Source organism: Melanotaenia boesemani, chromosome 23 (assembly GCF_017639745.1).
Source record: "Melanotaenia boesemani isolate fMelBoe1 chromosome 23, fMelBoe1.pri, whole genome shotgun sequence".
Classification (NCBI taxonomy): Eukaryota; Metazoa; Chordata; class Actinopteri; order Atheriniformes; family Melanotaeniidae; genus Melanotaenia; species Melanotaenia boesemani.
The window spans coordinates 3,507,352-3,533,600 of NC_055704.1; the positions used below are offsets into that span (position 1 = coordinate 3,507,352).

Here is a 26,249-nt window from a genome sequence, read left to right on the forward strand (position 1 = left end):
AAGTTATGAAGTTATAATGAAAACATTTATTTACCACAGCAGTACACTATATTAAAAGTATTATTTGCTGTTTGGGGGTGGGCGGTTGGATTACAATAATAGTTGGCAATTGGCTAAGTTTTACCAGCACTTATATGAGTGGTAATTCTGCAAAGTACTTCACAAGAATGGATGATTAAGGTCAGATGGACGCTCATAAATCTGCAGTGCAATTGTCTAATATATCAGACAATCCCAAAGGATTTTACAAAGAGTAAATTTTTGAGTGATTTGATGGTAGGAGAAATGAGTTGTCTGATTTCAGAGAGCACTAATATAAAGTGGGGTTCTATAATGGACAAAACCCAAACCTGATAAAAAGTTGATCAACCAAACTACCTTAGATGATGTTCATGGTGACATCACTGGAGAAGAAGGCAAAGAAAAACTGAAAACAAACAAGGTAAAGCTTTTGAGGGCATGCAGTCAAATGAAAAACATAAACTAAAGTGTTATGTGTAGAGACACATAATCTGGTCATCACCAGGTTGTAAAATAAGAAAATCTCAGCTGAACACTAATAAAGATATTGTTAAGAATTGTTTATTAATTTCTCTTCAGTTTAGTTTGATAAGATATAAAGGAAATAGAAACAGGTTTACACCTGTTAAAGTATTTAATGAACAGTTCAACAACAAGCAGAGTGACTGTTTTTGTTCACAAGAGTTGACTTCAGTTTGAAGTCAACAAGTGTTCAGTTTGAAAGATGTCTGTCTAGGAACATTTCTGAAGCTTCTGCCAATCATAATCTCCAAGAAGAAAGAGAAAGTACCTTCAGTTGTGTTGGAACCGCCAGACACTTCTGTGGCCACCGGTACTTCATCATCTGATATTTCTGTTAAAAACAAACAAAATCAAAACACAATTTTGAGAAAATAATCAGGTAGTATATGAAAAGTATAGAAGCCAAAAGAAGAATTCCTTAAAGTTGGACAATGTAACTTTCCAACCTTAAAACTCACACTGACAATTATGTACATTCCTGGAACTGTTGTCTGGTAACGTCCTGAGGCGGAGAATCCAAAGCCCATTTTAGTTTCAGGATGCTGCATGACTTTCAGTGTTGGGCATGTAACTTAAAAAAAAAAAAAAGTAATACATTATAGTTGTTACTTCCTGCAAAAAGCAATGGCATTATCAAGGTAATTAATTTTCTGGGAAAGTAACTACTCCATTACATTTAAAAAAATTATCAAATGTTCCCTTTAACAGAATTTCAAATCCATCAGCATGTTTATTTATTTATAATAAAACTCAATATTAGACCTGACTAATGGATGAAATGGAAACCTGGTGGAATAAATTACTAACAGAAAAATCATGGACACTGACCTCAGGCTGTTGGATGTCATGTCCCCATCTCCTCCTCTTCGCCTGATTCTACCTACTTACAACCACCATGATAAAAAAAAAAAGCGTTCTGGTTATGATGAACATTTCTCATAACGTTAATCTCCCTATCTCTGAGGGAAAACTGATGTCTGTGGTTCCAGGAGACTCACAGCTTGCTTGTGTGTGTTGTTGCACACACTGACTGAAGTCTGCTTGTTTACTATCAGCCAGGTGATGACCCAGGGAGAAGTCAGAAGTGGTGAGGAGGAAAGGGCTTGCTAGTGGAACGAGGCTTTACAAAAACAAAAGAGACATGCATCTTTCAGGACGAAATTGGTCATAAAAATAAAAAGTTAATAAAGTCATAATTTTGTACAGATTTCTTTTAGACTGTAGTCTGCAAAGTGCAACAGTGTCCATTAGAGGTCTATTAATCAATACCTAAGGACAATTAGCATGACTGGAACAGAACTTTGCTGCCTAGAGCAGCTGAAAAATTAAAATAAAATTAGCAGTTCGCATATTAATGTGAAGTTATCTACTAAATAAATAAAGACCAAACATCAACATTATTTATCAGGTTGGAACATTTTCTAAAAGATGGATGGAATAGATGGATCGATGGATGATTTTCTACGTTTATCGGAAAACTGATTTGTTTGTTCCATGGTTAAAAGGGGTGCTCTCGCCAATCAAGCGGTTGGATCTGAGAGGGTGATCTGGCTGATCGCCCAGTCTAAATGAAGTAAAAACTCTGTGATAAATGACCCACTTCTCTTGCACACAGTCACAGCACAACACAGCCACTCTTCTGCTAAGTGTATTCTTCAGGTTCACCCGTATCACTCCACCTCGTAGCCACTGTAGCAGCAGCACAATATAGTCCCAACAGATGTGAAATGTATGTTAACCCAAAACAAAAATTAAAATAATCTTATAATAGTAATTTGCTGTCAGTAACATTTTATCTTCAGTAACAGTAACGCCGTTGTAATGATGGATGGAAAGAGTAAGTAGTTAGATTACCCATTTCTGAAAAAAGTAACACTGTTAATAACTGTGTTATTTTCAACGCCGTTACTCCCATCACTAATCACTTTATAGTGGAGATTTGCTTTATGACACCATGTCACACAGAAGTAACTGGATATAAACACACTGATTCAAAATAAACAGGGCCAAGAGTCAACAGACTGACTTTTACTGTCTGGATTAGATTTCAGAGAAGAGACAGGATGAAGACGATGCTGAAGCCATTGTTAGAGGAGCAACTCACTGAGAAAATCTACCATAGTTCAGTAGTGAAGCTTAAGAATAGCAATCATGCAGGACAGTGGCCTCTTTTCTTTTTATTACTGATTTCCTGCAATCTGTTCCTGTAACCCGATCTGTTGTCCTGGATCTCTGAATGATGTTATAGTTATGTTAGTTTTTTTATTTTAATCTTTTTTTAAAAAAAAAAACAAGATAAAATAAAATAAATAAAAACAGACTGCAAATTTAAATGGCCCATTAGAGATAAATAGGTATTTGAATTTAATCTAAAGATTTGATAGGCTTTATCAAACATTTGCCATCTCATTTTGTTCCTACCTTTGGTTGAAGGCAGATCTGTGTTTTGTTTTTGTCCAATTTCAGTGGCGCTTTTCTTGGTCACCCCAGACAGACCTACGCTGTCCCAGTGTATGGCCCTTTACAACAAAGTGTTGATTCTTGGTGATTTTAATATTCACGTCTGTTGCCCTTTGCAATCTTTTACCTCTGATTTTATTGAAATTATTGAGTCTTTTAATTTAATGCAAACAGTTCACTTTCCCACTCACTCTAAGGGCCATACACTGGACTTGGTTTTATCCTCTGGTCTCAGCCCGGGAAATTTCTCTACTAAGGATATCTGTGTGTCTGATCACAAAGCTGTTTTATTTAATGTCATTTTATCTCATAAATCTATTTCCCAGGGTTTACCTTTCCGATCTCGTGTTTTTAACTCATCCTGTGCCTCTAGGTTTTCTCAACTTTTTACCTCAGCCTCCTCGACTGCTCTTAATACAGATTTTAGCCTGGAAGAGCTGGTCTCTTCTTTTTATCAAACCTCAAACTCTATTTTAAATATTGTTGCTCCTTTTAAAGAAAGAAAGCCTAACTTAATTTCCCAACCTTGGCTCAATGAACACACCCAATTGTTGAAAAGGATTTGTAGGCAAAATGAGAGAAGATGGAAAAAGTCCAGGCTAAATGTATTTTATATCACATGGAAAGAAAGTCTTAAATCCTATCAACAAGCAGTCAAAGAAGCGAGGAAAGCTTTTTATTCTAATGTAACCCTGTACAAAATGTTATATTTTATTTTGTGTGGTAATTTTATAGTATCTGGTTAAAAACAGCGAAGAGTAAAAAATACTGTTATAAATATATTCTTGTTTTTCTTGTTTTCATGTTTATGTTTACATAATTTAAAGAAAGTGGAAATTCATGATGTTAATGTTATGAGTTAAAAAGCGTACTGTAAATTCATTATTTCAAGGTCTCTTTGTTCCGAAGTTCATAACAAGGTGTTTTATTTTCAAAGCCATTGTAACCAGAAGGACTGAGCACGTAACACTGTTCTGATTGATGATTGGTGGAGAGAACGCGGGGGAAAAGGAAGAGACGGAAGAAAAACGAGGGGAGACGAAGCAGAAGTAAGCGTGGAAATTACAGTGTTAAGTCAGTGTTCCGGACTTCCTACTCGTCAGTCGTGAGTGGGACACTGTAAATATGTGTTGTGAACAGCTAAAGTTACTTCTGCTCGGAGTTGACACTTAGTTGTTCCCGTGAGCTTCATCTTGTTAAGCAGCAGCGTGTTAGCCGACACTAGCTCAGTGTGGGAACTGTTAGCTGCCAGAAGCTAACTCAGCTTCTGGTATATAATCTTAAAGCCTCCGGAGTGGCAGCTTTGAGAGCTAAGCAGCTGTCAGCGTGACCAGATGAGTACCAAGCTTTGGGAATCTAGCATTCGTCAGCGCGACCGGATGAGGACCGAGCTTGGAGATCAACGTTAGCAGCACGGAGCGAGCTACATTCAGGATCGTCATCGCCGCAACGGTTTTTCCCTGAGAGATGAAAGCCGTTGATACCGAGGGACCCAGCATTCATCGTTTCAGCTCCTTCTAGGGTAAAAGTGGATAAAGAAAGCATCAACCGTTTGGAGGTATCTTATTTTATTTAGTTCATTCTAAACAGCCATTAAGTTTTAGGCTGCACCGCTCCCAAGCCACGCTTCAGGCCTGCACCTTTTGTTATTTTCTTTTATTTGACTAATTTATGCCGGTTTGTGTGTTATGGGAAGTGGGCCCACATGACTGAGTTTATATTTGTTAGATTTGTGAGGAAAAGATGAGTGAAATAGAGTGAATAACTCCTGCAGTTATCTGTGGAAATACAAGACCCAGCCTTTTAAGTTCACACGTGCGTGTTGTTTTTATTTCTTGTTGAAAGTGACTGAAAGCAGTATTCTAGTTTGTACAGCACATCCAGTTATTATATTTAAAGAACTCAGGGCCCGTACCAGAAGAAGGTGATTGGTGGGCTACACTAACATTATCACACAGAATCAATCCAATCCTAGAGTTTTATTTAAGGTTTTAGACTCAATCAGCAACCCTAAGCCCTGTCATTTTAATGATGCTTCCACAGAACTGTGTGAACTGTTTTTAAATCACTTTGTTAAAAAGGTTAATGACATAAGAATTCAAATGACTGCTCCAAGTCACACCATCACCATAAGTAGAGAATTTCCTGAGTGTTTTAAGCGTTTTACTAATTTTACTCCTTTATCTCTCTCCTCTTTAGCTGATGTTTTATCTCACATGAAAACAACCACGTGCCTCAAAGATGTTTTTAATACAGTTGGGCCCAGCATTTTATCCATCATTAACCTGTCCTTGTCAGAAGGTGTTGTCCCCTCCTTGTTTTAAACATGCAGTGGTCCAACCTCTTTTAATTTAAGCATCAATGATTTTAACAACTTTAGACTGACCTCAAAGCTTCCCTTTTTATCCAAAGTTTTAGAGAAAGTTGTTTCTAATCAGATTTTAGGTTTTATAAATGGAAATGACATCATTGAGAAATTTCAGTCTGGTTTTAAAGCTCTACACAGCACAGAGACAGCTCTCCTCAAAGTCTCTAATGACATTCTTTTAGCCTCAGATAGAGGAGAGAGCAGCATTTTAATTCTTTTAGATTTAAGTGCTGCATTTGACACTGTTGATCATGCTATTTTAATCGATCGTCTTAAAACCTGGGTTGGCATCACAGACACTGCGCTTGATTGGTTTTACTCTTATCTTTTAGATAGAACCCTTGCGGTCACCATAGGTAATTATACTTCCTCCTCTGCCCACATTGCCTGTGGTGTACCGCAGGGCTCTATTTTAGGTCCCATTCTGTTTTCATTTTACATGCTCCCCCTAGGACACGTTATAGCCCGACATAACGTGTCCTTCCGCTGTTATGCGGATGACACACAGATATACCTCCCGCTGAGACCAGGGGACACTGGAAGCCTAGCTGCTGTGTTAGAGTGTTTCAACGATGTGAACAGTTGGATGGCACAAAACTTTCTTCAGCTCAACAGTTCTAAATCTGAAATTATCTTAATCAACCCTCCTCACTCCACCGCCCAAATTGTAGACAGTCTCGGTCCTCTTTTCACTAACATCACACCATTTACCAGAAACCTAGGTGTAACATTTGATTCCAGTTTTAATTTTCACCTTCACATTAATAAAGTCATCCAGTCCTGTATCTTTCACCTGCGCACAATCAGTAAAATCAAACCTGTACTCTCCCAACCTGATCTAGAAAAAGTCATCAATGCACTCATCTTCTCCAGACTTGATTACTGCAACTCCCTCCTCTCCGGTTCCGAAAATAAATCCCTCTCTCACCTCCAACTTGTTCAAAACGCAGCAGCTAGGCTTCTCATTGGTGGCAATAAAAGACAACATATTACCCCTGTTTTAGCCTCGCTGCACTGGCTCCCTGTGCGTTTTAGGGTTGATTTTAAGGTTTTACTGATTACTTTTAAAGCTTGTTTAGGGTTGGCACCCAGCTACATTATTGACTTACTGACACCCTACGAGCCTCCACGCAACCTTAGATCCTCAGGCAGGTCTCTTTTTTTTTTTTTTTTTTTTTTTTTTTTTTAACTTGTCCTGTCCAGCATCATAGCAAGCAAAATGATAATCTGGTTGCTATATCGTGCTGAACAAATTTGCTCTGCCAAGGGGAGGCCTATGGGTAAGGCTCCTCTTGATAATGTGATTAATTTATTTATTTATTTACTTTGAATCACGGAATCTATGTAATCTTGCTGGACCTGACCGGAGGGGACAGAAAAAGATGGAAAATAGCAAAAAAGAGCAAAAGGGAAAGAAGAAAGGAGACAAAAAGATCACAGACAGAAGGAAAACGACCCTTCAATCCACACCATCACCAGACAACAAACTGTTACACCTGTACATGAACACATCAGAAAATTTCCTATAACTTTTACAAAAGCAGAAACACACACACAGAAAAAAACAAACAAACAACAAAACAAAAAAAAAAACAAAAAACAAACAAGCAAAAAAAAAAAAAACAGGGCTGCCAGTCATTAAGAGTTTTTAAATAATAACCAAATCAAATCAAAAAGACATAACAGCGACCAGATACTAACTCACAGGAAAAATGCAAATTTTTTTTTTTTTTTATAATTATCGCTTAATATTAAAAACCCACTAGACAACTCAGTGACTGTGTCAGCATGCAGAGCATGAGAAACAAGGAGTGATCAGTGATGAAGAGTGGTGAGTGAGATCATGCAAATGCGACCTCGCCTCCACGGAGGCCAGAGGCAGACCAGGGACTGGGCCGGGCACTCAGCAGCAGACCCGGAGCACCAACCCATGCCACCCACCACAAAGACGACTCCAGCCCCACCCGAAGGGCGGCAGAGGAGAGCCCCAGCAAGAGCCCCCCACGGTCCCGGGGCACAGGCCCCAGTGGGCCAAGATCAGCAGCCGCCGGCCCCGCCAGGGACCGGCCCACCCAGGGCAGCCCAAGCGAAGGGCCCAGGGCCCCAGGAGCCCAGAGGCGGCCGCCCCACCCCCCAAAGGCAGAGGGCCCGAAACATGCCTAGGAGGACCAGGCCTCCCCCAGACAGCCACCCGGCGTAGGCCAGCACACACCCCGATGTTCCAGCCGCACACCCCGGGAACCAGGGTGCTATCGGCCCCCTCCCCCCACTCCCCATCTACTTCAAGAGGCAGGTCTCTTTTGGCTGTTCCGGGGTCGAAACTAAAGACCAAAGGTGACTGAGCTTTTTCTGTCCGGGCCCCTCAACTCTGGAATGGCCTGCCTGAGGAGAAAAGGCTGGCACTATCAGTGTCATCTTTTAAATCACTTCTTAAAACGCACTTTTATCGATTGGCCTTTTTATAATATTATAATATTTTATCTATTTAATTTTCATGCTGTACTCTTGTATGTGTCTTGTCATTGTTTTCTGCTGTGTGATGTCCAGCACTTTGTAAACTCTGTTTTTAAAAGTGCTATACAAATAAAGATTTATTATTATTATTATTATTAAAGACAGCAGAGGGGTATTGCACGAAACCAGAATAAAGAAATCCAGGATAATTAAGCAAGCCCAGCTTGACCTAGCTTGCGCGGCCTATCCTGACTTAATTGATTGCACGTTTGCTGAGCCAGGATGAGAAGGTGCGGCTAGGTTAAGCCAGGTGAAGATAGCTGGCATAAGTGCGTGTGCACGGCATACTGAAGCAGACCTCGCGATCACTCACAGAATCACCGATGGGGAAATGGATAAAAGTCACGCGTCCTACGTCACGGCCGCTGAGCAACAGCTCCTGATGGAGTTCTCTGACGAAGTTAAGGATATTATAAGGAAAAAAGGCAATACCAATGCCATAAGTAAAGAACGCGAGCGAGCCTGGCAGACAATAGCCGACCGGCTCAGTGCGTAATTGGTCAAAAACTGTACAATTAATGAACAGTGCTCCACTGGAACTGTCATAATTAGGCTACAATTAAAGGAGTTACTTTTCAAATCCACTAACTGTTGTATACTTTAAGAGTGACAAGCAGGTGCATGTTACTCAGGAAATGTAGAGCAAACAATTATCCACAATGTGTCATTTAATCTATTTTCCTCATGTAACGTTTTTATCTATTTTATCTTTCTGTCCTTCATAAAGGACAAACCTGTCTGGCCATAAAAGGACCTGGCAGCAAGAAAAAATTAAATATAAGAACATTTTGCAGGCTGGTAAGTGACTCCAAAGTAGATAACCGTGAACAAATGAGGTGAATAGATGAGGTGTCTGCTGACATGTTCAATGTCTGTATGATTGTAGCAGTTAAAAAAAAAGGCCTATAGAACTGGCACAGGGGGCGGCCCACCAAGCCAGGATGTGACTCCAGCAGAGGAACTGGCACTCCATTTAAATAAAGGGAGGCCAGTGATGGAGGGGATCCAGGGGGGGACAATAACTGACTCTGTCCCAGCCACAGAAACTGTCCACTTCATACAAGGTACACAAAGTACTGCAATTCTACTGCACATGGAACACAATCAAATATAATATAGTGTCTGACTTTGGATAACCTTGCAGTGTCTGGGAACACAATTACACTTTTGGAGCCACCAGAAGATGATCCGGTTAGTACAGTGTCTCGAAATCACAGGCTTGGTATGTTCTGTGAAATCTTAATCCAAGTCCTCTCGCTGCATGTATACGGCAGGGGGAAGGCACATCTGCAGCTGCAGAATGCACGTCTGCAGATGAGGAGACTGTGTCAGTGGAGTCCAGAAGGCTTGAGGCATGTCAATTTTATGGGATTGGCCTGCTTATTTATTCCATGAAGGATATAAAGTCAGTGATGTGATGCTAATAGAAAATGTGTAGCAGGACCCGGATGCTGCACAGTCTCCTAAGCGGCCTGGTAACATTGTGAGTATTGGCTAAAGTAAATCTACGTTATGCACAAATCCTGCTGTGCTAATTGACATTTCCTTTACAGACTTCACAAACTGTCAGAACGCTTTATTCAGGGTACCTGGAGAGAGAGGTAGAGCTGGCAGATGTTAAAAGCTGACTCAAAAAGAGCAAGCTCCAAGGAATGGAGCTGGATCTTGAGATTAAACGCCGGACACTCAGAAAACTGGACCTGGAAATCCAGTAACCGAAAAACTGTATCTCTCAATGACATAGTCATCTCCAAAGGTCAGGGGATGTGACCTGTCCCTGAAGACTCGTTCACGTCTGAATGCTCTTCTGAGGATGCGGGTTTCCTCGTCCAGCACATCCTCTGAAAAAGGGCAAGCCATTATGAAGAGGGAACAGGTGAAGGGGAGTTGGACCTATATATTCTACATTGCCCTCGTCACGGATGTCTTTGAATACACCTTTGTATCCTCATCCGCTGTGTTTTGTAATCTCAATTAATGCAATAAAACACATATTTATAAAACTTCTGACAGCAATTTGACGAGCAGTCTTCATTAGCATAGCAATATAACACTTGGCCTGAGTAATAACACTGCAACTCGAATCCATATAAAAAGGCTGTTGCGATTACGAACAGATTTCGATTAAATGTACAGTGACTGTATATGTAATATTTTAATACTGGATGATTAAAATGACGCGCCATACTTAGGAAGACCATGGACATGCTGTAAAACACATTAATTCCTCACAGAATTGACGTTGGACATGCAGGTGACTCGCTAGGATTAATCTTAGCCTGAGCAGTTAGCCTGGTCTGGAGCAGGCTAGCTGCAGCGGATAAATCACCACAGTAACTTGGCTGGGTTTAGTTTGAGCTGCTTTCATGCAACCGACTTAGGGCTAAATTCAGCCAGGATAACCAACATATCACGGCTTAATCCCTTATCTTGGTTTCGTGCAATACCCCTCAGGTCTCTTTAGTAAATGAGTATACAAAAGTGCAAGTAGTTCAGATGTTTGCCTTCTACTAACATCTGAAATTGCTAGTTTAAATCTTAAACTTATTTTACAGTTTTTCTTAATAGTACTAAAACATACACTGTTGGCATTATAATCATCTAATGTTTTTCATCACCATTTAGTTTGATCCTGTTAACACTTTTTTAAAACGTTTTTTGGCGTTATACAATTACAATTTTCATTTATACGTGATGATTTAGCAGATGAAGTTAAAACTGCAGTATCCCTCTCAGTTGAGTCAACTTCATCGTCAGTCTATACACTGTCCACAGACATTTGCTCTGGAAAACAGAGAAAGCTGTTAGATGGCTCAATCAACTTTTATCTAAATAAAAAAAAGGTAGAGGAACAGGAGCAAGGATGGATCTGGAACAGAACACCTAACAATGAAATTTATATCCTGGTGGCAAAAAGTTAAGTTTTTCCTTGTTTTAATACCATTCAAGAGAACAGCTTTAAATGTAAAATATACAGTAATCGAAAGGTATTAAAGGCAAGTTACCAAAAAGATTTAGAATCTATAATGCCCACTGTCTTCTTTGAATATTAGCATTATTAGATCTCTTGGAGAGAAAGAAGACAGATGTAGTTGACGATACAGGACTGCTTTACCTTCTGGATATATGCTGATCTCATCCAGGTTTTTTCCCTTAAAGTTGGACAGCTGCCCTCGTTCCAGCGCCATCAACACCTTACTAATCTTCGCTAACTGTAACACCCCTTCAGGCAGCCTGTAATATTGACGATGGACTCTGATGTTGTAACTGAGAAAGCCTGCAAGGTTGTTATGGCCGGCGGCTCCTCTGACACCGGTGACTGATGTGCTGATTATTCTAAGGAGCTGCAGCCGTCTGAATTAAGAATGACAGCACAGGTTCCGCCCCTGCGTTGATCAATTGGCCCAAGGACCAAGCAATTCCGGATGGACCGCCCACCTGCCGGGAGCCGCCTGCAATAAATCTGTACCTGGACCAACACTCGAGGCAGACTGTGGACAGTGGGACACAGCCTGTCAGCAACTGGACTGAGGGACAGTTTGCTTGGTTACGGTTTGGGAGTGCTTTAACATCTTGTTTTGGGAAGGAATGTCAGTTGTAGTGATAAGACTTGTAGTGGTAAAGCCTAGTATTGTTCTGTGTTCGTACTGACGTCCCTGTTTGAGCTACAAAAGGGCTGTTTTCTGTTGTATTGTGTGTTATGCTTGCCGGTGTATGAAACATGGTAATTGGGATTTTATGTTATTTTGATTACGTATCACCCTGCAAAGGGACACTTTGAGTTTTGTGTGAGTTATTTTGGTTCATTCTTCCACCTAGCCATCATGCGGATGACTTTTATTTGTTTGAGAACCCCTTTCTGTTTAATTGTGTGACGAATAAATGTTGGACACTTTGATTCAGGTGTACGGCTCAATTCATGTTCCGTCCTCGTTCCCCTAGACAACTGGGGACGTAACAAAGGCCGTCCATCTTATTGTCCTTCAGGCTTAGGACCTTTGACATGGTGGCCATGTGTTTTCTAAGTTTAGTTGAGGACAACTTCTGGGTGATTTGCGCCACAGCTTTGAGCCATCTGACGAATGACATCTGATCCTCTGAAGTCAGAGAGTCTGTGGTCTCCCAAACATGTATGGATTGTCATCTAACACATCACAATTACGGCGATTCTGGACAAGCAAATCCATGGATGACACCATATCAGGCGTCAGGAGAATGGGGACCTTTCGGCCGCGTTTACCTTTTATCTTAATGCACTTGAAGTGCTTACACAGCTTCTTCTCAACTTCAGACAAAGCAAGCTCCACATCTGGATGAGTGACAGAGGTATCTCTAAAGGTAAAATCATTCAGAGGCATCTTGGATACTTCTCCCTCTCTTCTCCGGTTGAAAAGTATCACCTCACAAAGATTGACTTCGGTAAGTTCAGCTCAGTTCTTCTTCACCACTTCTTCCTTGAGGTTCCTCTGGCACTCCATCTTTTTCCATCAAGATACTGGTGCATCTTTCTCACATCTTCAGCAAATGGAAGAAGCTGTGGAGCGTTCCATTTCCCCTCGTATAAATTCCTGAGGGCATGGGAAGACACATACTCACTCCATTTGGTTTCACAGATTTGTTTAAAGACTCAAACATTGTGAATGGTGTTCTCGCCTGAGATCTTAGCCTCACATTCAAGAACATCAGCCACGTTCTTGAGATTGTGACCCAGCTTAACTGCTAAAGATGGTGTTTTGTACATATTTGTTTTCTCATCCAAGCCAGCCACCCTCTTAACAGCTTCTATGACATGAGGAAAACTACCTTGCACAAAGAAATCTGACAGCACTGTAACTTGCCATCTTTTTGTCCTTGAAGAACAACTCGCCCAGTCTCAAGCATCTTCTGTCGGATGTATTCGTGTCTTGTAACATGTTGACCATGCTTGTTGAACAAATGTTCTCCAAATTTCAAGATGCACTTCTCACTGTGGACAACCCTTGTTATGTCATCATTGTGCATGGCAAGAACAAGTTTCCAAAAACGTGCATTGACACTGTTTGGTACTGGCTCTGCATATTTACAAAGGGCTTTGACTCTAGATGTTCCTGGCTTTAGTCCTTTCACCTGTTGACTGAGGTGACACCTCTGCATATGCCTCCACAGTGAATTCCTCTTAAGGTAAGCCTCACAGTTGATGCAATGCAAGTAATCTGCAGCTTTTGCAGGTTTAATAGATTGTCGACGTGGTGTGGCCATTGCTTTTCCTTCTTTAATCACTTTATTATTGTGGGCACGGTTTCCTTTATTTCTCAATAAAGAAAGCTGCAGCCTGCGCTCTTTAGAGCCTTTGGGACATTTCAGTGCATTTTCCACTTGTGGTTGACATTTTACTGTAAGGTTTACTGCAAAATACACAGTAAAACCTTTTATTGTAAAGCCTGCCGCCATCTTCCTTCTTTTTCAGGGTCATGACTGTCACACCAGAAGAAGAGGATTCTTTGGGGTCAGCTTGGGAACTCGGAGGGGTCACACGCCTTTTCTTAAGAGGTTGGACTTCCAGAGAGGAAGCTGAAGTTGTTTCCTTGACTCTCTTCTTCTTCTTCCTTTTGACCTGTTTAACAACTGCTCACTGTCTGTCAGACTGTTGCTCTCAGATTCAGGAACATAATCATCCTCACTGATGCCAGAACTTAGAGGTTCTTCTGTGAATCCAAGCATTCCTTTGTGTAGCTAAAATAAAATAAAAAAAAACAATTATCTTCCAAATAAATAACATAAGCAGTGTCTAAAATTGTCAGATTAGTAATTAAAGAATGTTGGGGGGCAAAAAACAAAAACACTACTCCAAACACTAGAATGATTTTTTATGTGGTCGAAAAAGATTAAATGTTTTTGTTCCCAACATTTTAAGCCTTAGGTTGGTTTGAACTTTGTTTTCAAACATCCATGAAATCATGAACATACTTTTCTAAGAACCACAATGTTTTATGGCAACAAGTTCCATAAAGAATGTTAGATTTTAAACAAGTCTGTTTTTTCCTCCATTACGGATATTTAATTTTGTGTAAAATTAAACATTTTTTCTCTAAAGCTGTAACTAAAAAAAATCTCTTTGAGGGAAAATTTCTCCAACAAAAGGAGCTCAGAATATTTTTATGCCACATGATGCTTTTTGGGAAGAAAATTAGAGCAAGAGGACATATTATTGATTTTTTTTTTTTTTTTCGCTGCACTAATTTTTTTTCATATTTTTCAAACAACAAATTACATTTTCCAATTTGATCAAATCTCTGGTTTCTAAGAAGTACTATCATGTTAAAATGAACAGTGTAACATCACTGCGATGGCAGAACAGAACTGAATATAACAAAGTTCACCAGAACTGCTGATTTTCTGGCCTTTGTGGAACAAAAAGACACCTTGACTATTAATTTACTGGAAATCAATGACCAAGATGAAGTGCATGCAATGGTTGCTTCCGCAAAGTCCATTAATATCTGATAATAGACACCTTGAATGCGCCGCTAGGTGGCAGCAGCAATTGTAGTAGCTCTGTTTTTAACTTGTGATTTTTTGCAATATAGCCGTCTTTTTAAGACATCAGCTGTCAATCTGTGTCTGTTCGGGTAGATTTTTTCGCGCTGGTCAGAGGCTGTGCTATACGGGAGATTTTTCTGAATATTTTTTCTTTTTTGCAAGACTTGTTATTGTGAGTCTCCATGGCAACGAGACTTGTTTACCATCGGGATCAACTGATAAAACTCTCCAAACTCAAGATTATCAGTGAAACAACACTTCAAATCCCAACGGAGTCGAAAAGAAAGAGAAGAGGATGCAGGGCAGGAGCGAGGCAGAGAGAAAAACGGTGGCGATTCAAACCGTTTCTTCCAACGGTTGTTATGGGAAACGTGAGATCGCTAGTTAACAAAATTGATGAACTTCAGGTGCTAACCAGGTCTCTTAAAGAATACAGAGAGTGCAGTATTATGTGCTTCACCGAGACATGGCTGCATGAACACATCCCAGACTGTAATGCGTCTGTACACGGCTTCAGGACGGTCCGTGCAGACCGCAATAAACAACTCAGCGGGAAGCTGAAGGGAGGTGGAATTGCGGTGCTGGTAAACCAGCGCTGGTGTCATCCTGAACATGTCACTGTTAAAGAGAAGATCTGCAAAAGAGACATTGAACTGCTAGCTGTGAGTCTCCGCCCGTATTATTTACCCAGAGAGTTCACATGCATTATTCTGGTAGCGGTATATATATTACCTGGTACCGCTCCAGACGCAGCCTGTGATGTCATTAACTCTGTAGTGGCCAGGCTTCAAACACAACATCCAAACGCATTTGTGGCGATCTCTGGAGATTTTAACAACATCTCCCTCTCTGCAACTCTACCAACTTTCCAACAGTTTGTCAGCTGCTCCACCAGAGAAAACAAAACGTTGGACTTATTTTATGCAAATATTAAAAATGCATACAGCTCCTTTGCCCTGCCACCTTTAGGAAGATCAGACCATAACCTAGTTCTTCTCTCCTCCTCCTACAAGCCCATCGTTCAGCAACAACCAGTCATTAGAAAGGCTATTAGAACCTGGTCTAATGAAGCTGAAGATGCTCTGAGAGGATGCTTCGAGGCTACAGACTGGAACGTCCTATGTGAACCTCATGGAGATGACATCAATGCCTTGACTGAGTGTGTGACAGATTATATTAACTTCTGTGTGGACAGCACCGTTCCAACAAGAACAGTGAGGTGCTTCCCCAATAACAAACCCTGGATCACCAGTGACCTGAAAAAGCTGCTGAACATCAAAAAGAAAGCTTTTAGGGATGGAGACAGGGAGTTATTGAAGTCCACACAAAAACAACTTAAAACACAAATGAAGAAGTGCAAGGAGGACTACAGGAAGAAGTTGGAAAGTAAGCTTCAGAAAAACAATGTGAGGGATGTGTGGTCAGGAATGAAGAAGATCACTGGCTTCGGGATAAAGGAGGATCAGACTGATGGAGGTCTGGACAGAGCGAATGAACTGAACATGTTCTTCAATAGGTTTAGCTCACCTCCTGCTTCAACCCCAACTAGCCACACACCCTCCATGAGCCCACAGCTTTCCTGTCACACCTCCACTCTGTCACCCTGCAGCTCAGTCAAGGACCTGGACACAACCTCATCTCCCTCCACATCAGGACTTCCTGAAACCTCCTCTGCCTCCACCTCCACTCTGTCTGTCTCCTGTAACCAAGTCATGCAACAACTGGTGAAACTGAACCAGAACAAGGCTGCAGGTCCAGATGGTGTCAGTCCCAGAGTTCTCAAGACCTGCTCAAAACAGCTATGTCCGATTCTCCAGCACCTGTTCAACACCAGCCTGAGCCAGAGAAGAATCCCGGTGCTGTGGAAAACATCCTGCCTTGTTCCAGTGCCTAAAAAACCACAACCAGCTGAACCAAAAGACTACAGACCAGTCGCCCTGACATCTCACGTCATGAAAGTCCTGGAGAGACTCTTACTGGCTCACCTCAGCAAGCAGGTGAACACCTTTCAGGACCCATTACAGTTTGCATACCGTAATGGGCTTGGGGTTGAAGATGCCATCATATACCTGCTTCAGAGAGCCCACTCTCATCTGGACCAGTCAGGCAGCACTTTGAGGGTCATGTTCTTTGATTTCTCAAGTGCTTTTAATACGATTCAGCCTGCTCTGCTGTGTGAGAAGCTGCAGAAATTCCAGGTGGATCCCTCCACAACCACCTGGATTTACGACTACCTCACAAACAGACCACAGTTTGTGAGAGTGAAAGGTTGTGTGTCTGAGATGGTGGTCAGCTGCACTGGAACACCACAAGGGACTGTACTTTCACCATTTCTATTCACGCTGTACACCTCAGACTTCCAGTACAACTCTGAGTTCTGTCATCTGCAGAAATACTCTGATGACTCAGCAGTTGTTGGGTGTATCAGTGATGGACAAGAAGCAGAGTACAGAGAACTGGTCGGTCAGTTTGTGAAATGGTGCGGTGACAATCATCTGATCTTGAATACCAAGAAAACAAAGGAGATGATTGTTGACTTCAGGAGGAACAAGAACACACATAGAAGTGTTTCCATCATGGGAGAGGAGGTGGGGGTGGTGGAGGAATACAAGTACCTTGGAGTTCAGCTGGACAACATACTTGAGTGGAAAAGCAACACTGAGTACATTTACAAGAAAGGTCAGAGCAGACTCTACTTCTTAAGGAAGCTGAGATCTTTTAACGTCTGCACCAAAATGTTGCAAATGTTCTACAGGTCTGTTGTTGAAAGTGCAATCAGCTTTGCAGCAATCTGCTGGGGCAGCGGCATCAGAACCAGAGACTTGAAAAGAATTAACAAACTGATCAAGAAAGCTGGTTCTGTGCTTGGAGTAACTCTGGAGCCGCTGGAGTTGATCATCAAAAAAAGAATTCTGTACAAGCTGACGAAGATAATGGAAGATCCTTCACACCCTCTACACAACGCCGTGACGAAACAACAGAGTGTGTTCAGTGGGAGGCTTGTTCAAGTCCGATGCAAGACAGAGAGATACAGAAGATCCTTCCTTCCAGCAGCTATCAGGCTGAAGAACAAAGCCCTTAATTAATTAATGTGATTGTTTTACTAAAAAATTACTACTACTACAATATTGAATTTCCCTTTGGGATTAATAAAGTATTTTTCATTCATTTCATTCATTGAAGGGCATTATCCCGCATTTACCATGGTCACTTACAAAAGAAATAAAAATTAAATCAATTATTAATACCTTAAAGTTGTTTTTTACCATTAAAATTCTAAGTTTTTCACAAGAAGCGGCTGAGTGGATTATTTCGTTGTGACACGTTGCCAAGGTAACCGGCTCTGACAGAGAACAAACAAGCATTTCAGAGGGTGGGTGCAGCTCTTACAACTTGTGTGTGTCCAGAGGATGATGCATTATTTTGTTTCAAACAGTCAAAGTCCACAGATAGTTTCCTACATGTTCAATAAGCCTGCAGGTTACTTTCACAGTGATGCCCCATCATAGACATGATCTGCCATGTCTCCAGCCTGGCATTTGAGTTTCTGTTGCAACAGTTATAGTAAATAATTAGTAAATAAGTAATTTAAAGAAACTGTCATTTAAAGGGTTAAAAATGGATGAAGGTCACCAGAGAGGGCAAAATTAAGTTGTGTATGAGTTGAGTTATGAGATTTGTTCCAGAAGTATCTATAGAGGATATCTCAAAGCATCTGTCACAGATATGAATGCAGAGAATATGACGTAGGATCTGTGACAGATGTGTATACGGAGAATATCATACACTAGGATTTCTTAAAGTTGTGTATAGGGAGGGTATCTAATGCTAGGATCTGTTACAGATATGTATCCCTGGCATTTCCTATACTAGGATTTGCAATATTATTTGCTATAGATACATACGGAGGGTATCCTAGAAGCTGTTACAGACCGGATCTTCCCATATATCCCCAGAAGCAGTTAGGATATGCCGCGGATACGGAGAATTGTAACCTCTTGGATCTCTTTGGGTCTTAGGTTTTTTTGTCCAGTGTTATTTATTCTGCATACAGCAGAGGGAACTTTTATCTACTTTTTGTTCTATTATTATGTTATGTTGGCATAAAAATGTAGAAATAAATAAAACCTAAAGGAGTATCCAGAACATTTATTGTGTTGGGAAAATAATGCAGAATAATTGTGATTGTTTCTTTGACAATAATCGTAGCAAGAATATCTTTTATTATGGCATCCCAAATTGGCATCATAGATACAATCTATGAAGTGTGATCTCATCTGGTCCCCTTACTCTTTATCGCATCTCACTTAATTCCAGATTTTGTGATCAACAAACTGCTTTAAATCAATTATAATCAAAGTAGCCATCATAGTAATACAAATGCACAAAAAAACGGAAATACAACCAATAATTTTCTGTTCCAACCACCGAAGCAACGCTCCGATTTTGTTTGTTCTTGCTCCAGATGTTAGACCCAGCAGACTTGAAACAATCAACTTTTATTTATATAATCTGAGCTAAATTATTCAGAACCCAGTAGAAGATAAACAACACATCAGTTGATGAAACTGAGACATTTTACTATTTGATGGAAAATATGAGCTGATTGTGAATCTGATGCAGCAACACATCTTTAAAAAGTTGGAACAGAAGCAACAAAAGCCTGTAAAAGTAACTGGTACAAACCAGAAACACCTGGAGGAGCATTTGACAACTAATCGGCTTAACTGGCAACAGGTCAGTAACATGACTCGGTATAAAAGGCAAAGACAAGGCAAATTAATTTGTAAAGCACATTTCGTGTACAAAACAATTCAAAGTGCTTTACATAAAACATTCCAGCAGGGTGCAGAAAGCAATAAAAGTGAATTAAAAAACAAAGATTAAAAGAAATGTAATTAATGAAATAAAAACAGAAAGAAAAGGCTAAAATAAAATAGATAAAATGCAAGAAATAAAGTTCCAGTGTGGGGAAACACAATATTAAAACATGATCAAGTTTAAAGATTTCAGTTAAAAGAACCAGATGTAGATTTTGACTTCGAAATAAAAACTAGTTCCATGCAGCAGAGAACAGGTGGGTCTTTAACCTGGATTTAAATAAACTGAGTGTTTCAGCTGATCTGAGGCTTTCTGGGAGTTTGTTCCAGACATGTGGAGCATAGAAGCTGAATGCAGCTTCTCTATGTCGGGTTCTGACTCTGGGAACTGATAAGAAACTGGATACAGATGACCTGAGGGTTCTGGTAGGTTCATACTGGATCAAGAGGTCTCTGTTGTATAAACCATTCAGAGTTTTATAGACCGGCAGCAGAACTTTAAAATCTATTCTTTGACGAACAGGCAGCCAGTGTAAAGACCTCAGAGCTGGACTGATGTGGTCCACTTTCTTGGTTTTAGTGAGGACTCGTGCAGCAGAGTTCTGAATAAGCTGCAGGTGTCTAATTGATCTTTTACGTAGAACCTGTAAAAACACTGTTACAATAATCAAGCCGACTAAAGATGAAAACTGGACTAGTTTTTTCAGGTCCTGCTGAGACATAAAATCTTTTACCCTTCAGATATTCTTAGGGTGATAGTAGGCTGACTTTTTGATTCCCTTAATGTGTTTCTCAAAGTTTAGGTCTGAGTCCATCAATACACCCAGATTTCTGGCCTGGTTGATGGTTTTTAGGTGTATAGACTGAGGTTCTGTGGCGACCTTTAATCGTTTCTCTTTGGCTCCAAATACAATCACCTCAGTTTAGTTTGTGTTTAACTGAAGAAAGTTTAGACACATCCAGTCATTAATCTCCTCAATGCATTTACCAAAAGCCTGTACAGGGCCTCGATCTCCTGGTGACATTGTAATAAATATCTGTGTGTCATCTGCATAGCTATGGTAACTAATTTTGTTTTTCTTTATGACCTGTGCCAGTGGGAGCATGTAGATGTTAAACAGAAGAGGCCCCAGGATGGAACCTTGGGGAACTCCACATGTAATTCTTGTCTGCTCAGATGTAAAGTTGCTTATTGACTTAAAGTACTTCCTGTTCTCTAAATAAGATTTAAACCAGTGTAGTGCAGTGCCAGAGAGGCCCACCCAGTTCTCCAGTCGTTTAAATAATGTATTGTGGTCGACTGTATCTAATGCAGCACTGAGGTCCAATAAGACTAAGACTGACATTTTTCCATTATCTGTATTCAAACATATGTCATTAATGACTTTGGTCAGAGCATCTCAGTGCTGTGGTGCTGTCTAAAACCTGACTGGAAGACATCGTAGCAGTTGTTTTGTGTTAAAAAGTCTTACTTAGAAAAGGAAGATGTGAGATCAACCTGTAGCTGCTCATTTGTGTCTTGTCTAGATTGTCACTTTTTAGGAGGGGTTTGATTACAGCTGTTTTTAGAAGTTCTGGGAAGACACCTGAAATTAAAGACAAGTTCACAATCTGTAACAGATCTGGCTCCAGAGTCTTTGAGATCTTTTTGAAGAAACCTGTGGGCAGGATGTCTAAGCAGCAAGAGAAGTTCAGCTGACATAAGATGTCGCCCAGATCTTTGCTGTTAATGGAATTAAACTGTGTCATGGTGCTCAAACTGGTTGTCATGGACCAGTAAGTCTCCTGAACCTGTTGCTGCTGAAGAACTAACTGCTCGTCTGATATTCTGGATTTTTTCAGTAAAAAATTTGGCAAACTCATTGCAGGCCTTGGTGGAACAAATTTCAGGTGCTACTGACACAGGAGGGTTTATTATCCTGTCAACAATAGCGAATAAGACCCGAGCACTGTGACTGTTTTTGCTAATAATGTCAGAGAAATTGGACTTTCTTGCATTCCTCAGTTGTAAATTGTAAGAGTGAAGTTTCTCTTTATACATGTCATAATGAATCTGTAGATGTGTTTTTTTCCATCTGCGCTCGGCTTTCCAACACTCTTTTTCCATTTTTCACCAGTGTGGAATTTGAGACTTTTTCTTTACAGAGACAACCTTCACCTTAATAGGAGCAATAGCATCCATAATATTTAGCATGCTAGCATTAAAACTAGTGACAAGGTCATTGACTGATCCCCCTGACAGGGCAGGTGTTAAAGAGAAGACCTGGGTAAACATCCCACTCGTGTTTTGAGTTACTCACCGAAAGGAGCATTTCAGAGAGGCAGAGTCGCTCAGATGGAAAGATGGACAGAGGTTCACCAATCTGTTATTAACACATGGGAATGAGATAATTACCTGGTGACCACATGTTAGGCATTTGTAGGAATTTATAGCTATAACACACATGTATCAAACACATGTATGTAATTTAATTAAATTAAATTTTAAATTCATGATTAATTATAATGATGTAACTGAATTTTACCCTTGTTTATTTATTTATACCTGTGCATTCATTTAGAAATGCAAATGATTGGGTTAAGTCTTCGTTTATTTCTCTGTTTGGTCCACATTTTCCACTAAATCAAACAGCTGAATAAATATTCCATGAAAGTGTTGATTTGACCATTTTTACTAAGTCATCTTCACTTTCGTTTGTTTTCAGATGAGTCATGTTTGTAAATGAGAATCGCTTTTCAAACATTTTACCTGGTAAAATAAAAGCCAAATAAGATAAAATAAGAAGTTCTCCAACCTCATCTGTGTTAATAAACACAGCCTGGAGGGATTTAACCGCAGAAAAAAGATGATATTCAGCTTCACCTGCAACAACATTTGCATTCAGACCTCAGAGCATCAGAGAGCTTTTATTGCCTCCCAGCCTGCAGCACTGACCTGCTGAGATTGATGTGGAACTCACAGATGCTGACCTCAGAGCTGCAGCATGCCCGAAGCAACGACACGGTGGTCAGAAAAATGAAGTCAGACGCTGATGGTCCTTCAGTGGACTGAACAAAGGAAGCTTTAATAGAATTTCTGACTTCAAGTGCAGCACAGAGAGGCTAATTTCTTGATGTGACACGGTTTTAGTGCTGCTGATGGAAGCATTTCTAGTCCTGTGATGGAGCGAGTACTCCTGTGCTATAGTAAGTATGCATGTGAGTGGTCAAAAATAATTATGAATGTGTGGATGAAATCACCTCCATTGTGTTTGTTCAATTGTACTCAAATGTCTCAAGTAAATGTTAAAATAGCATTATGTGATGGTAATTTTTAAAAAATGCGTTCATGATATAGAATAGAATAGAATAGAATAGAATATAATAGAAATACTTTATTAATCCCTTTGGAGAGTCCTCAGGGAAATTTGGGTACCAGCAGCAATACAACACCAACAGTAAAGCAGGACAAGCACAAGACACAATATATACAGGTACAAAGCAATATAGAGGCAACAAGGTGCAAGAAAAGCACAAATAGAATGCAATAAATAACAATAAGATAAGTTAAATAAAACAATATAAACAAGCATTGCACACAGTAGAGGTGGTACAGATTCCCAGTTCACTATTGCATGTATAAGTTATTGCAACTGTTTGTATGGGTTATTGTGCATGTGTTGTATCAGGCAGACTGCACACCTCCCTCTCCCCCCTCCTTCTCCCCCTCCTGCCTAATGCAGAGTTGTACAGTTTGATGGCTCGGGGGACAAAGGAGTCTCTGAGCCGGTTGGTCCTACTCTTGGGGAGGAGCAGCCCGTTACTGGTCAGGCTTCTCTGTGCACTGATGACAGTGTGCAGAGGGTCACTGGCATCATTCACAATAGCCAGTAGTTTTTTTAGTGTTCTCCTCTCTGCCACTGTCACCAGGGAGTCCAGCTTCATGCCAACCACAGAGCCCACCCGCCTGATGAGTTTTTCCAGCCTGTAAGCACACCTTTTTTTCATGTTACCCCCCCAGCAGACAACAGCATAAAAAAGCGTACTAGCCACCACAGACTGATAGAACATCCACAGGAGTTTCCTGGAGATGTTAAAAGATCCCAGTCTTCGCAGGAAGTACAGACGGCTTTGGCCCTTCTTGTACAGGTGATTTGTACAGCATGTCCAGTCCAGCTTGTTATCCAGCCACAACCCGAGGAACCTGTAGTTGTCTACAATCTCCACCTTATCGTCCCTGATGGTCACTGGACGTGGTTGTGGGCTGGACTTCCTGAAGTCAATAACCAGCTCCTTAGTCTTTGAGTTGTTAAGCTGGAGATGGTTCAATCAATCAATCAATCAATCAATCTTTATTTATATAGGACTTTTCATACAAGAATGCAGCACAAAGTGTTTTCCATGGTTAAAACAACCCCCCTCCCCCACCCCCACAGATAACCCCCTCCCTCCCCGCTTGTGTACAAGCAAGCATACACATACACATACACACACACATACTTGCACATATTAAAAGACTAATGTGAGGTTGAGCACAGATGAGCCTGGTAAGGAAACACTATCACAGGGAGCCGTGTGCACCGGGAGCTGCCCACCGGCCACGACCGCCATGACACCGACCCAGGGCACACGGCCAATTGAGAGGCAGAGGAGCCACCCAACTAGACCGAAAGAACCCGCAGGACAGAGCCGCAGCAGCCACAGCCGATGAAAAGCCCCTGGTGCAGAGAGCCCCCTCCGAGGAAACACTGGGGAAATAACCTAAAAATAATATAAACAGAATAAAAGTATAAAATAAATAAAAATGGGTTAACATAGAAAAATAAATAGGCTAGGGGAATAAAATAAATAAAAATAAAATGAATAAATATTAAGTAAAAGCTAAATTAAAAAGGTGGGTCTTGAGCCTGCTCTTAAAAACATTAACATTCTCTGCAGCCCTGAGCTCCTCCGGCAGGCTGTTCCAGAGACGAGGACCATACCACTGGAAAGCTGCCTCTCCATGAGTATGTGTCCTGACTTTAGGTACAGTCAAGAGGCCAGTACCGCAAGACCTCAGGGGCCGCGAGGGTTCATAAGGTAAAAGCAAATCTGAAAGATAAGAAGGCCCAAGACCATTAAGACATTTAAAAACCAATAAGAGAACCTTAAAATTGATCCTGAAACACACGGGGAGCCAATGCAGTGATTCTAAAACCGGTGTAATGTGGGCCCGCCCTCTGGTCTTCGTCAGCACACGAGCAGCTGAGTTCTGTAGGAGTTGTAGAGGTGCAATACTCTTTTTGGGAAGACCAGAGAGCAGGGCATTACAGTAGTCAATACGACTGGTGATAAAAGCATGCATCAGCATCTCCGTGTTGGCCCGAGAGAGAATGGGACGGACTCTGGCTATGTTTTTTAGGTGATAAAATCCTATTTTAGTAACATGTTTAATATGTGGAATAAAACCAAGCTCAGAGTCAAAAATAACGCCCAGGTTTTTTACTTGTGATGATGGGTTTAATGCGGATGCCTGTAATTTAGCTAAGAGTTTCTCTCTCTGAGCCTCAGGACCAATGATTAAAACTTCAGTTTTGTCCTGGTTAAGCTGTAAAAAGTTTTCTGCCATCCAGGATTTGATATCTAAAATACAGTTGAAAAGGGCATCCATTGGTCTCGTGTCATCAGGAGACACGGAGATGTACAACTGAGTATCATCAGCATAACTGTGGAAATTTACTCCATGCCTCCTGATGACACTGCCAAGAGGGAGCATATACAAATTAAAAAGAACAGGGCCTAAAACTGACCCTTGAGGCACACCACATGTCATTTTATGGATCTTAGAGGAGCATGTATCCAAACTTACCATGTAAGTTCTGTCTGTGAGATAGGAAGTGAACCAGTTGTGAACAGCACCAGAGAGGCCCACCGGGTGTTTCAGTCTGTTTAAAAGAATAGTGTGGTCTACTGTGTCAAAGGCTGCGCTAAGATCCAGTAGCACCAAGACTGAGAGGTTCTGTGAGTCACAGTTAATCCTAAAATCATTTAAAACCTTCAGGAGAGCAGTCTCTGTGCTGTGGTTCACCCTAAATCCAGACTGATATGTCTCAAGGATAGTTCTACTATTTAAAAAACCATTAAGCTGAATAAAAACCAGTTTTTCTAAAATTTTACTTAAAAATGGTAAGTTGGATAGAGGTCTATAGTTATTAAAATCATTACAATCCAAATTGCTCTTCTTCAGAAGAGGCCTCACCACCGCCGTTTTAAAGGCTGCAGGGAAGACGCCCATCTGAAGAGAGCAATTTATCATGCATAAAAGCTCGTCTTTAAAAAATCCATAAAATGATTTAAAAAGTGAAGTGGGAATTGGGTCTAAAAGACATGTGGTGGGTTTTACTGTGGAGAAAACTTTATCAAGGATCTCAGCATTAACCAGGACAAAACTGTCCAGTGTCTCCTCAGGTAAAACCAAGCACTCAGTTGTGTTCGTGTTCTGGTTGGATAAAATACCACATCTGATGGCACTGATTTTACCTCTGAAGTGGTCTGCAAACTGCTCACAGACAGAGTCCGTGGGGGTTCGCTGGGAGCTGTTAAAATCAGGGTTACATAGGTAATCGATGGTGGAAAAAAGAACCTTGGGATTATTTTTATTGTTACTGATTATTTTTGCGAAGTACATGTTTCTTGAGTTCCTTAGTGCGTTATTGTAAATTTTAAGTTGCTCACAAAATATCTGATAATTTATTGTCATTTTATTTTTCCTCCATCTCCTTTCTGCAGCCCTGCAATTTCTTTTGAGTTTTTTAACCTCCTCATTCCTCCAGGGAGATATAAGTTTTGGGTAAATCTTTTTTGTAGTGAGTGGAGCGACAGAGTCGAGGCTTGTCTTCAGTTTACTGTTAAAATGTTCAACAATAAAATCACAGGGTGCAGGTAAAATCACAGGAGGACATTTATCTAAAACCTTGATAAAATTTGCAGCCACTTCAGAGGTTAGATAGCTCTTCCTCACAGTTCGCACCGAGGTCTCCCGCTGAATAAAACCGGTGATGTTAAAA

At 40.7% G+C, this 26,249-nt stretch overlaps 1 long non-coding RNA gene across 1 annotated transcript; it reads right to left on the reverse strand.

The window, feature by feature from the left end:
- Positions 1 to 830: 830 nt before the first annotated feature.
- On the reverse strand, positions 831 to 10,640 carry LOC121634870. The gene is made up of 3 exons (XR_006009314.1): positions 10,577 to 10,640; positions 2,965 to 3,039; positions 831 to 874 (listed from the first exon to the last, which is right to left on the reverse strand). It is a non-coding gene; the product is annotated as an uncharacterized LOC121634870 (long non-coding RNA).
- Positions 10,641 to 26,249: the final 15,609 nt, after the last annotated feature.